Source organism: Berghia stephanieae, chromosome 15 (assembly GCF_034508935.2).
Source record: "Berghia stephanieae isolate SIO BIC M18660-M18661 chromosome 15, UCSD_Bste_1.3, whole genome shotgun sequence".
In the NCBI taxonomy this organism is placed as follows: domain Eukaryota; kingdom Metazoa; phylum Mollusca; class Gastropoda; order Nudibranchia; family Aeolidiidae; genus Berghia; species Berghia stephanieae.
The window spans coordinates 16,071,856-16,084,488 of record NC_088374.1 but is presented as its reverse complement, the minus strand read 5'-3'; the positions used below and the strand labels follow the sequence as shown (position 1 = coordinate 16,084,488).

At 40.1% G+C, this 12,633-nt stretch overlaps 1 protein-coding gene across 1 annotated transcript in view; it reads right to left on the bottom strand.

Moving 5' to 3' along the window:
• LOC144960783 (ras-related protein Rab-27A-like) overlaps positions 1–12,249 on the bottom strand; it is a 28,175-nt gene extending 15,926 nt beyond the window's left edge. Inside the window, exon 1 of the mRNA XM_078894126.1 lies at positions 11,963–12,249. The gene's annotated coding sequence lies outside the window, so the exon portion shown is untranslated. The remainder of the gene's footprint in view (positions 1–11,962) is intronic.
• Positions 12,250–12,633: the final 384 nt, after the last annotated feature.

The window sequence follows — 12,633 nt, the reverse complement described above, 5'->3', positions numbered from 1 at the left end:
AGAAGAAGAGAAGAAGAAGAAGAAGAAGAAGAAGAAGAAGAAGAAGAAGAAGAAGAAGAAGAAGAAGAAGAAGAAGAAGAAGAAGAAGAAGAAGAAGAAGAAGAAGAAGAAGAAGAAGAAGAAGAAGAAGAAGAAGAAGAAGAAGAAGAAGAAGAAGAAGAAGAAGAAGAAGAAGAAGAAGAAGAAGAAGAAGAAGAAGAAGAAGAAGAAGAAGAAGAAGAAGAAGAAGAAGAAGAAGCTATTCACCGCAGTCAACTTCGCTTCCTCTTTAAGTCAACGAAGGCAACTTTTGAACGCATAACTCGACATTGCCCAAAACAATTCATCGTAATACGACACCAGCCTTTGGCGGTAATAATCTATTAGAATTAACTGTTAACGGGCGGTCTAAAAAACAACAGCAACAAATAAATAGCCGAGTGACGTCATCTTCATCCATTTTATTGATACAGATGTCACAGCTGAGACAATAATCGTGGCTCGCCCTTGATCCCTTTTGACAATCCAGTAATCGATACGCCATTTAAAAGAGAGTGATAATCGAGAGACCGTGACGAATACAAACCATACGGGAGAATCTATAAGTAATCGATATATCGATACACGCACAGCAGCAGCTGGGCATGTAATCAGGAAGTACGAGACAATGGATACAATGATTGGTTCGTTATCCTGTAGTAGAAGGAATGCGACTGACGAATAAAACTATAAAATATTATGGAGATTACAAATAATTTACAGTCATGCAGCCCTGGAGTCGGAATTTAACACGGTTTCTGCAAAGTTAAACGGACAACGTACGGGAATTGCTCATTACCGTTTGGCTAGGACGGTGGTCTATCGCAAAGTATTTTCTACAAGGCTAGACAGACCATGCTACCCAACCACTTCTGGGTGGACAAGGAGGGGAAATCAGAAAAAAAACAACAGATATCTACCGTATTGATGCTATGCGTTGAGTTAAATAACTCATCACATCGCCAGCCGGATGTAAGGTACCAACAAACCAACCTAAGTGTTAATCTTAAACATTTATAGATAGAATGAAGATACGTCACTCAGGTCTTCGTTATTGTTTTTTGCCATCCACGTTTATAATCAACATTTATAGATCGAATGAAGATACGTCACTCAGGTCTTCGTTATTGTTTTTTGCCACCCACGTTTATAATCAACATTTATAGATAGAATGAAGATACGTCACTCAGGTCTTCGTTATTGTTTTTTGCCATCCACGTTTATCTTAAACATTTATAGATAGAATGAAGATACGTCACTCAGGTCTTCGTTATTGTTTTTTGCCATCCACGTTTATAATAAACATTTATAGATAGAATGAAGATACGTCACTCAGGTCTTCGTTATTGTTTTTTGCCATCCACGTTAATCTTAAACATTTATAGATAGAATGAAGATACGTCACTCAGGTCTTCGTTATTGTTTTTTGCCATCCACGTTTATAATCAACATTTATAGATCACTCCCATTGATGGTTTAAGCGTTGTTAAGCATTAACCAATCAGAATAGTCCCTGCCATTTACCTCGTTCCGCGACTGTTTATTTCCTGCCAACGAAAAAGGTCTTACACACATTCTTCAATTCTCATTCAGTGTTCTACCTACATAAAAGAAATAACGGTTTAAACAGATTTTCAAAATGCCGAAATGAATAGAATGTGTATGATCGATGCCATTGCGTCTTTCATGGGTTCAAATTGCATATGTAGGTTTGGTCTGAGCAAAGCCATCGTTAACTTATAGCCTGACACTAACAAGATATGAAGTGAGTAGAAAAGTGCCAGAAGACAATAGAGAATAAATTTTATTTTATTTATTTTTTTTTTTCAAAAAAAAATAATTGTTATTCTCTATTTATTGTCTTCTGGCACTTTTCTACTCACTTCATATCTTGTTGTTACCAACATAAGTGCCTGCTCCACTCACTTTTCTGAATTAAAAATTCACCCTGACACTAGAACCCTCAAAGATTTATAATTTGATGTCATTTTTTTAGGTTTGTGTTGCGTCTGGTAAGTTGTCGTTAGTTTAGCTCAAGCAAACAAGTTATGTCATTGGTTCAACTATTGAATAAAACGCAATATTTGTTTTCTTCTGTGACCACAGACTTGTTTTTTGACGTCATTTTTTGGTCAGTGCCAGGCTATAAGATAAGTTAACGATGGCTACGCTCTGAGTGATCAGCAAATACTTAAGGTGGCTTGGGCCGACAGTTCATGATTATCGGTCTAAAACAGAAGCAAAAATACTTTTTAAAATATTTTTAAGTCAAATACAGAACCCCTGAGATGGTTATTCGACTGGTTTAAATAAAATATGTGACCCTTCGCCCCAAAACGGTATTAAGTCGGGATGGTTAAGATGTTGAAAATTGAATTTATAGCCAGAAATATCAGACTTGTGTTGAGTTTGTATGTTTTATTGAGGAGAATGGATACCATATTTTAGGGTGCTAATGCCAACAATGTACATGCTTGACCAGTTTAACATTTAATTCAGATTTTAAGCATCTGGTTCGTTCCGACATTATACCGTTTTGAGACGGCGGGTCACATATACGAAAATTGACGTAATTTTCAAAAGTGTAGGCCTATACTCTGTATTGAATAACCAAGAATCATACGATAGGAAAATGTTTTGCTTTTCTCTGGGTTTTTTCTTTTAAAGGCATCCATGCCAACAGATTGACAAGCATAGCAACAGGAGTCACGTGACCATTTTCCAGAGGCGTCAATTAATGATATGTGTTTAAGTAAAAATAGTCATGTGTCTGCCAGATCAACAAATATCAACACGTTATATCTATGTATAACCTTTAACACAATACGTATGAGAGAAATAAGTGGGAGGACTAATCACCCAAGAAGCGCTCTAAAATATTTTTTTTTTTAATGATCCAAGTGACGTCATCTTCATTCATTCAAAAGGAAAGGGCAAAAAGGTCATAGGCAAGAATTTCACTCTGATTTCCACTGGACGATTCCATGATAAATAAAAAATAAATGAATAAAATTCCCTTTATTCATCCCATAGGGGAAATTTGCCTCTAGGGTCTATTCCAAGGGAAGACTTGATATAACCCAGACGTCAGCCGCAGTGCAGCGCCGCAAATTGAGTTTGGGTGAAGTGACTTGCTCAAGGCCACTTACTTACTTACTTATCCGAACCAGCGACCACCTGAGCTCTAGCCCTTCGGTCTTGTGCCATGACGTAGAAGTTAGACATCTTTTGTAGTTGTTCCAGGTGACTAAAGTGTGTTACTGATGCTCAAGGCCACACAGCGCAGCGGCGGGCGGGTGATCGAACTCGGTACTTTTCGGGTACGAAGAAAAGATCGTACCGCTGAAAACCACTGGATAAAATCTTACAAGGACGTTGACATTCAGTGGAGTGTGACGGTCAAAACACAGCATTGTATTTATACAACAGTTTCCAAATACACACACACACACTTATAGAATAACACAACACAGAACGCCAATTCTAAAATCCTTCCACTGGCTGTCAGTGAAGTTTCGAATTGATTTTAAGAGTCTTTGTTATGCATATATAAATCCAAGTACGGAATTTCCCATTCCTTACATCCAAGACCTAACTTCTCCCTTTAAACCAGTGCGAGCTTTGAGATCTGCTGACTCTTTATTGCTTAGCGTAAGAAAATATTCAAACAAATTTAACAGTAAATCTCTCTGCGACCCTATCAGTTATGGAATAGCATGAGGACGAGAGACGCATGCGCACAACCAACATGACGTTCTCTCTCTAATAATTTTTCCGCCGGTGACGTCACAGACTATATTATTATCATTATTATTATTATTATTATTATTATTATTATTATTATCATTATTATTATTATTATTATTATTATTATTATTATTATTATCATTATCATTATCATTATCATTATCATTATTATTATTATTATTATTATTATTATTATTATTATTATTATCATCATATATAATATAAAATTCTACATGCTCTAATTAATATTATCGAGCACTCAGTATTTAGAATTACCCACCAACACTCATATATATATATATATATATATATATATATATATATATATATATATATATATATATATATATATATATATATATAAGCGCAACCGTCCGTTCAATGCACGTGACGATAAGTCGATCAACTCAAAATTTATGACTTAAGTGTTGAATAAAATTTTTAATCAATTTATATTCTCTTTATCGACGAAAAAAAATGTTCAACTTTGTAAGAGAAGTCAACGGGGCTTTTAATTTGGGTCGGAGAGATATATTCTGCATTTAAAATGTTTCGCATAAATCTTAAGAAACTGATTGTATTCAAAATAATGAGAGGAACCACTAACTGGTAGCGATTCAATGCAAGTACTCCCACCTCATTGTCATACTCGCTAGCCGGAAGGTTGACATTCAACCCAAATGCGAAAAATGATGGCGTCTGGTTTTTGGTGGGATTTAATTTAACGAAACAAATTTGTTAAAGGTTATTACATAATATTATAGGGAATGAGATTAGCGGAAGAGTAGCATCCCTTGATTGGACGTCACCTAACAGAGAGAACGTCCAAATGGTTTTGCGCATGCGTCTCTCTCGTGCGCATGCGCACAACCTACATGACGTTCTCTCTCTAACAACTTTTCCGCCGGTGACGTCCAATCAAGGGACGCTACTCTTCCGCTAACCTCATTCCCTATAGTGTTGTGGGTTGGTGTGGTCGTCCTTGAGGCCACTAGAAGCAGCTTCTACGGCGTCAGTTCCAGCCTCTGAGGGGGAAAATGGAGTTAAGGCGTACATTAATTGTCCTTGCTGATGGAAGCAGCTTCAAATGGTTCTCAAACTACTCTGTTATGATGACCTATCCAAGACGCAAACTCAGCGCCGCAATCGTGTACGGTCACCAACCCGCCCAGAAGCTTCGTCACAACGCACCGGTCAACCAGATGCCCTGTGGTTTCGGGCTCTGGACCACAAGGGACCACCTGTTGGACAGGTGGCAAGTCCCCTCTGATGAAGTGAGCGTGCCGTGAGCCAGGTTCTTGACCGAAGCCAATTGGCCCGCCCCCTCGAGGGACCGAATTCGTCCCAACCGACTCCCATCTCGTATATGCGACCCTCCGGTCTTAAAACGGTATTTATGTCGGGATGTATCAGACCCCAAAAAATGAATTTAGAGATAAAATGATGAGAAATTGGAGCTTAGAAGTTTTTGCAATGCTAGAAATAGTCTTTATACTCCACCAGAACGTACAGAAATTAAACCCAAGTTGGAATTTGTGGCTATGAATTCAATTTCCCTTACCGAGTGGATCCCGACATAATACCGCTTCGATACGGTGGGTCACATATATGCAGCTCTGTCCGAAGTCGGGGAAGCTACGTATACAAGGGTTACCCAGACTTATTTCGACTCGAAACAGGGGCCCCACCCATTATGCGATTGAAAGGGGTATCCCCATTCCCTTTGCTTTTGATCTTGTTAAGCCGCTTGTTTGCAATCGTCTCCCGTCGGGCATTGAGGGGCTGGATTGCTTCCATTATGGGGCCCCGTTCTCTAGGTGTTGTTAGTTGCCAGGGTTCCTGACACTATATTATGCATGGACTTGCAAAGTTTTACATCTACCTTCTCAACATTCGTGTTCTACCCCACACTGGAGCGCAATACTCTGCGCTGGAATAGAATAGTACCAGAGCGGAGTCATCAGAAGCGCTTGTTTAGCACCCCAAGTTGTTCCCGCCAGTTTCTTCAGAAGGCTGTAGCGTTTCTCTATCTTCCGGGCAGCTCCTTCGAGATGCACCCTATAGGTAAGGCTCATATGGGAGAAGCTGGTCCCCGGCGAGGACGTTCAATTTACGGTGGCCACGGTTTTTGAAGTGTTCATCTTCAGGTACCACCACTTATCAAAGTAGGATTTGAGTCTGGTAACGTCCTCACGAGACGGGTCCACACTTTACGAACCCTGTCGTCCGCGTATCCCAGCCTCAGGGAGGAAATGTTCGGCATGTCGCTAATGTATACATTATACAACATTGGTGCCTGAACAGATCCCTGAGGGACCCCATTCCGCAGTTTCCTGACTTTGCTCGTGGTGTCTCTCAGGGCAACGTGGAATTGTCTTTCCCCTAAGATTGAAGAGAATGGATTCAATGTCTTTTTGCACCTTATGATCTTTGCAAGTTTGAGCATTAACCCTTTGCACCAAACCGCATCGCAAACGATTTATTGGATTTGGTATGCGATCTCGTACGTATAGGTTAGTTTGAAGCAACTCAGCGTCCTATTCAAAGAGTAACAAGCAATCGTTAGTGTTTAAGGCTACAGAAACCGGGACAAACCATGGCATCATGGGCTTAATTCCTATAAAATATTGCAGTACAGGTGATGAAGAGAGAGAGAGGAGGGGAGAGAGAGAGAGAGAGAGAGAGAGAGGGATAGAAAGAAAGAGAGAGAGAGGGGGAGGGGTAGGGGGGGGAGAGGGAGAATGAGGAAGAGGAAGGCAGACAGACAGACAGACAGACAGACAGACAGACAGACAGCCACATACGCAGACAGACAGACAGACAACGGACGGACGGATAGATAGATAGTGAGCCAGACAGACAGGCAAAAAGACAGACAGACAGACGACAGTCAGACAAACAGATAAACAGACGGACAGACAGGCAGATAGACAGACGGAAAGACGGACGAATGGACGGACTGACAGACAAACAGACAGACACACGGACAGGCAGGTAGATAGAGAGACGGAAAGACGGACTGACAGACAGACAGACAGATTGTGACAGAGAGAGGAAACCTCTCTCTCTCTCTCTCTCTCTCTCTCTCTCTCTCTCTCTCTCTCTCTCTTTTTTTTTTTTTTTTTTCTTTTCTTTCTCTCTCTCTCTCTCTCTCTCTCTCTCTCTCTCTCTCTCTCTCTCTCTCTCTCTCTCTCTCTCTCTCTCTCTCTCTCTCTCTCTCTTTCTTTCTTTCTTTCTCTCTCTCTCTCTCTCTCTCTCTCTTCTCTCTCTCTCTCTCTCTCTCTCTCTATGTGTGTGTGTGTGTGTGTTTGTATGTATTATGTATTTATGTGTATGCCTGTGGATGGTTAGGTGGGTGTGTATATAATATGTGTGTATATGTGTATGTGTGTGTGTATGTGTGTGTGTGTGTAGATGTTTACACAAACACAAGGCAATTATCTTCTATACTTCCATGTTTCGGAACCCTTAATAGTGACATAAGCACGTCGTAAACCCATTTGATAGAAGAGATTATCCTTCCATTCCTATCTTATCACAGTCATAGGGTTGTTTGTGTAGATATCACAAGACCCTGCCTTCAAAATTTAAAAATGCGTAATCTTAGGACGCAGAAAGTGGCGATGGGTTCGCCACCATGCCCTGGGGAAAGAGCCTTGTAATATAACTGAAGAGAATTAACTTTGTTTTTAAGGGTTTTACGGCGCTTGCAACACATCAAGGTCATATTAGCGCAAGTAAAAAGGAAGAAAATAGGATAGTAAAAAGTTCTAGAATTACAATTAAAGCACAAAAGAAAAGGTAAGACAAAGGGGAATTGGTTCAAATAGGGAACAGATGTAGATTCCAAGAGCACACCGTCAAAGTACTTAGTTTGAGATCACCTAAAAGTCTCATCCAGACACAAGCACAGGTCCCAACTAAGAGGAATACACTCAAATGTTTACCAATCATATAATATAATATGTAAACTAAACATAATACAATGCATAACAGAGAGATGATTTACAAGGAAAAAAATATCATCTCCCAAAACTATAACTATACATTCGACTGTTTCCCCCCCAGCCAAGGAACTCAGGCAAGGATCAGGACAAAACTAAGTAATCTCATTCCAAGACAATGACAGGAAACAATTGGAAAACGGGCATGTACTTCCCTGCCCACTATGGGAGAGAATTAACTTTAGTTCGTGTACAAGAATATGACTAGGTACACATAATATAACATAAAGTCTATTGATGATTATATAAGCTTTATTAATAATATTTGTTTCACAACACTAAATTAGACTGCACAGTCTCTCTCTCTCTCTCTCTCTCTCTCTCTCTCTCTCTCTCTCTCTCTCTCTCTCTCTCTCTCTCTACCTACTTCCGCTACCTACATCAACACAATGTGACTGAGGCTCTGTGAGGGTAACTCCTCATTTTCCATAACATAACCAAGCAGGCTCTCGAATGAAACCCACAGGGCAAGAGGAAGCGGGGTCGTCCAAAACAGACTTGGAGGAGAAGCCTTCACCAAGATTTAAATTTGTGCGTCTCCAATCTTACCTGGAGTGAGGCAACGGTCTGTGCCAAGGACAGAAGAAGATGGAAAAGTGCTGTTTGAGGCCCTGTGCTCCGCCAGGAGCAAACAGACATAAGTCAATCTTAGGATCTAAAAGTGGTAGTCACTTTAGTTAAGTTTAACAATAATTAATATACCCTCACAAGGATGAAATAAAACTTCAAAGTTTTATTATAATACGTATCAGGCACCAAAATTCATTTTCTTAAGACTTTAATCGACGTATACTTATAGGGAATGAGATTAGCGGAAGATAGCGTCCCTTGATTGGACGTCACCGGAGGAAAAGTTATTAGAGAGAGAACGTCATGTTGGTTGTGCGCATGCGTCTCTAGTCCTCGCTTCCGGAGACACTCCACCGAAAGCGAGGACGAGCGAGACGCATGCGCAAAACCATGTTGACGTTCTCTATGTAAGGTTATGTCTAATCAAGGGACGCTACTCTTCCGCTAATCTCATTCCCTATAAGCAGGCCTGACATCCGAACGCAATTATGGGCCTAGTTTCATATAAATGTAATGGACAATATTTTGCGTCATTTTTGTTTTGTTTTTGTTTTTTTGTTTTTGTTTTTTTTTTTTTTGTTGTTTGTTTTTTTTTTGTTTTTTTTTTTTTTTTTTTTTTTGTTTGTTTTTTTTTTTTTTTTTAGATTCCCATTATAACAATGAGCTCATCATAATGAATTGGGTTATCAGACCTGCAAATAAGTGCACGTCTGTTTTAACGATTAAGAGAGGCCCATGAAGTTCTGAAGGTGGAGACAACATTTCGTAATACGCTTCAACAGTCATAACGTCACTTCCCTCGTTATGACGCATGGTAACTTAGTAACTGATTCTAAACTATCGGAACAATGGCGGACGCCCTTATGAAATATGTCTCCGACGAGCATAAAAGCGTATCCAGAGGAGAAAAAAAAATAAACCACATTATAAATCTGATCATGCTTTGACTTTTACACATTCTGATCACAAGACATATGAAAAAAAGTTCTAGCCAGCATGAAGAATTAAAAAAAGTACCGATTTTCTTTGTTTAGAACCACGATGGCCGCCGTTGCTGGGCGGCGTGACATCAGACTATTGAATCCAATTGTACGAGTTGTTCGTAACAGCAAACAGCGGTGACAAATCGATTCCAAACAGTATTGGGTCGGGATAACTCGATGCTTCAAATTTTCATTCTTAAAAAGAAAAAAAAAAATTGAGCTTTTATATACTAGATAGCGCAATATCCACTAAACGTTCTCAAAGCGCTTTACAAGGGGTCCCTGTCCAACAGCAACATTTAACATGTAGAATAAGACATGACGATAATAATATTATAATATTTTTTTTCGGACAGAGACAACGCTGCTAACGACCAGGTACTCATTTTACACCTGAGTACGGTGAGAGAATGTGAGTAAAAAGCCTTTTTCCAAGACTCAAACTATGAGCCGAGCGAGGCTCGAACCCAGTACCTTCCGATCCGAAAGCGAGTGTCATACTGCAAGACTGCGCCCGGCATCGATCTTGGTCCCTTTGCGTGTGAAGCGAGTGCTCTACAAACTAACTAGCTATCGGGACCCCCCTCAAGAGTCTGTAGGGCTGATTGTATTGGGTAGCAGTAGCCGTGTACTCAATGTGGTTTTATGTTAATTCCCACTTCACAAGCGCTTTGTTGTAATAATTAGTATATGTGACCCACCGTATCGAATCGGTATTATGTCGGGATCCACTTGGTAAGGGAAATTGAATTCATAGCCACAAATATCAAACTTGGGTTTAATTTATGTACGTTCTGGTGGAGTTTAAAGACTATTTCTTGCTTTGTAAAAACTTCTAAGGTCAAATTTCTCATCATTTTATCTCTAAATTCACTTTTTGAGGTCTGAATCATCCCGACATAATACCGTTTTGAGACGGAGGGTCACATATTAACATGCATCCACAGCACGCGATCCAGCCGGCAAAATTACACAACAACACGATAATATATTAACTCTGATGTGTAATTAATTATTTATTACTTTTTTATCAACACATAATATGAAGACAGACAGGCACACTTGTGGTTGCTATTATTATTATTGGACCAAAATGGCGGGATGGGTAGGTATGAGAGTGGGGGTGGGGGTGGGGGGGGGGGTGGTGGGGGGGATGTGGGGAGTGTGGGGTGTGGGGGATGTGGGGTGGATGGAGAGAACGAGATTCTTTTAAATAACCATGATATCGGCTACTGTACATAACTTTGATCTGGCAGTATGACTTATAAATTGCTTGCTACTCTTTGGATAGGATTATAATCTATTGGAAAGTACATTCTACCAAGACTATTAGTATGCGCTTTGCGAAGAGGCTCATAACATTGCCATCCGGAAGTATCACGGACCAACACACAAAACGATGTGTAATCTTAAACGTTTATGACTGACTGACTGACTTCAGGCCTTTCGCTTCCTAGTCATCTGATCTGGTTAATACAGTTTAGTGAGTATTACTCATACACGCGGATGGCAAAAAAACAATAACAATGACCCGAGTGACGTCAACTTCGATCTATCAATAGGGGACAGCGTGGCTCAGAGGTATAGTCTTTGCTTCGGACTACATGCTTCGTTTCGTGGCCTTGAGCAAGTCACCTCGCCCTAGCTCATTTTGCGGCGCGCACTGCGGCTGACGCCTGGGTCATTCCAGTCTTCCCCTGGAACAGACCCTAAAGACAAATTTCCCCTCGGGGAGGAATAAAAGGAATTTTATTTTATTTTATTTATATCAAACCCAGCTACCCAACCAATGATAGGTAGACATATTGGTCTGATAGTTTTCTTCTTTATTTTTTTTTTAAACATCGAATGAACCCTGGATTTATCGAAGCCTTCGTTAAAACTGATAGCCTGATACTAGAACCTGTGTTATTACGTCATGTATAGGTAATTGCACCGTCTAGTGAGCTGTCGTTATTAGTTCTCAATGAAATAAATGATCCCATTGGTTAAACTATTGAATCTGACTATCGGTAGGTTTTATTTCAAAGTCAAAGATCGTGGCCTTGTATTTTGACGTCATTTTTTGTCACTGTCAAGTAATGAGGTTACGAAGGCTACTATCAGTATCAGGCTATGAGTTTACCAAGGCTACGGTCAGTGTCAGGCTATGAGTTTACGAAGGCTACTATCAGTATCAGGCTATGAGTTTACCAAGGCTACGGTCAGTGTCAGGCTATGAGTTTACGAAGGCTACGGTTTAGAATCTTTGGAAAATGTTACCCATGTGTCGTGCTTCTTGCCATTAAAAGAACGAAGTGCTGAAAGGAATGTGAGAGTACGACAAAGGTGACACGTAGTAAATTAGTAAAATAAAGGGGACCTTCCGAAAGCTCCTACATCCCCAGTATCCTTGGGTTTTTTTATAATGTTCTAGTAGAGGGTCTCCTCTCCCCCCCCAACCCCCCCCCCCCCTTCCCAAACCCCCTACTAGACCATTATAAAAAAGTTTCCCCCTCCAAACCCCTACTAGACCATTATAAAAAAGTTTCCCCCCTCCCAAACCCCTACTAGAACAAGAATACTGGGGATGTAGGAGCTATCGGAAGGCCTCCCAAAAACAAACAAACTTGCCTTTTTTAAATGATAGGATTTACTTACCAAAGTTTGCCAGTGTGTAAATCCACTCTTAATAACAAGATGTGTAAATCCACTCTAAAGGTGTGGAATCCAAACGGTTGGACTTATTAAATTATTAATTAATTAAAGTTTTGTGAGTTTAGAAACATTACTCAAAAGACTGTTCCGACGTTGTCAAGTTGACTGGTCGTCAAATGAATGAACGAATGAATAAATGGTTGGACGAGTCGAAATTAAATGTGTGCGGTGAGGCGACTTATTGTAGACGTGTGTTCTTTTGAGTTGTGTTTACATTCGGATCCGCTTAGATCAAGTGTGTTGTTTTTAAGTGCGAGCGTTCGTATACCGATATGGCTGGTTTCGTAGAGGGGCGGAGTGACTCTCTCTCTCTCTCTCTCTCTCTCTCTCTCTCTCTCTCTCTCTCTCTCTCTCTCTCTCTCTCTCTCTCTCTCTCTCTCTCTCTCTCTCTCGTGTGTGTGTGTGTGTGTGTGTGTGTGTGTTTGTGTGAGAGAGAGGATAACATCGAGAGAGGTAACAGCTTGTTGAAGTTTGGATTCATTTGAATTTTTCCAATAATATAAGTCTATGTCCTTACTATTGAACGTGACAGTTGGATGCTGTGTGAACAACACGATAATAATGTTATACATATTGATATTGTTGTTGTTGTTATTGTCGTGTTGCGTCTGTGT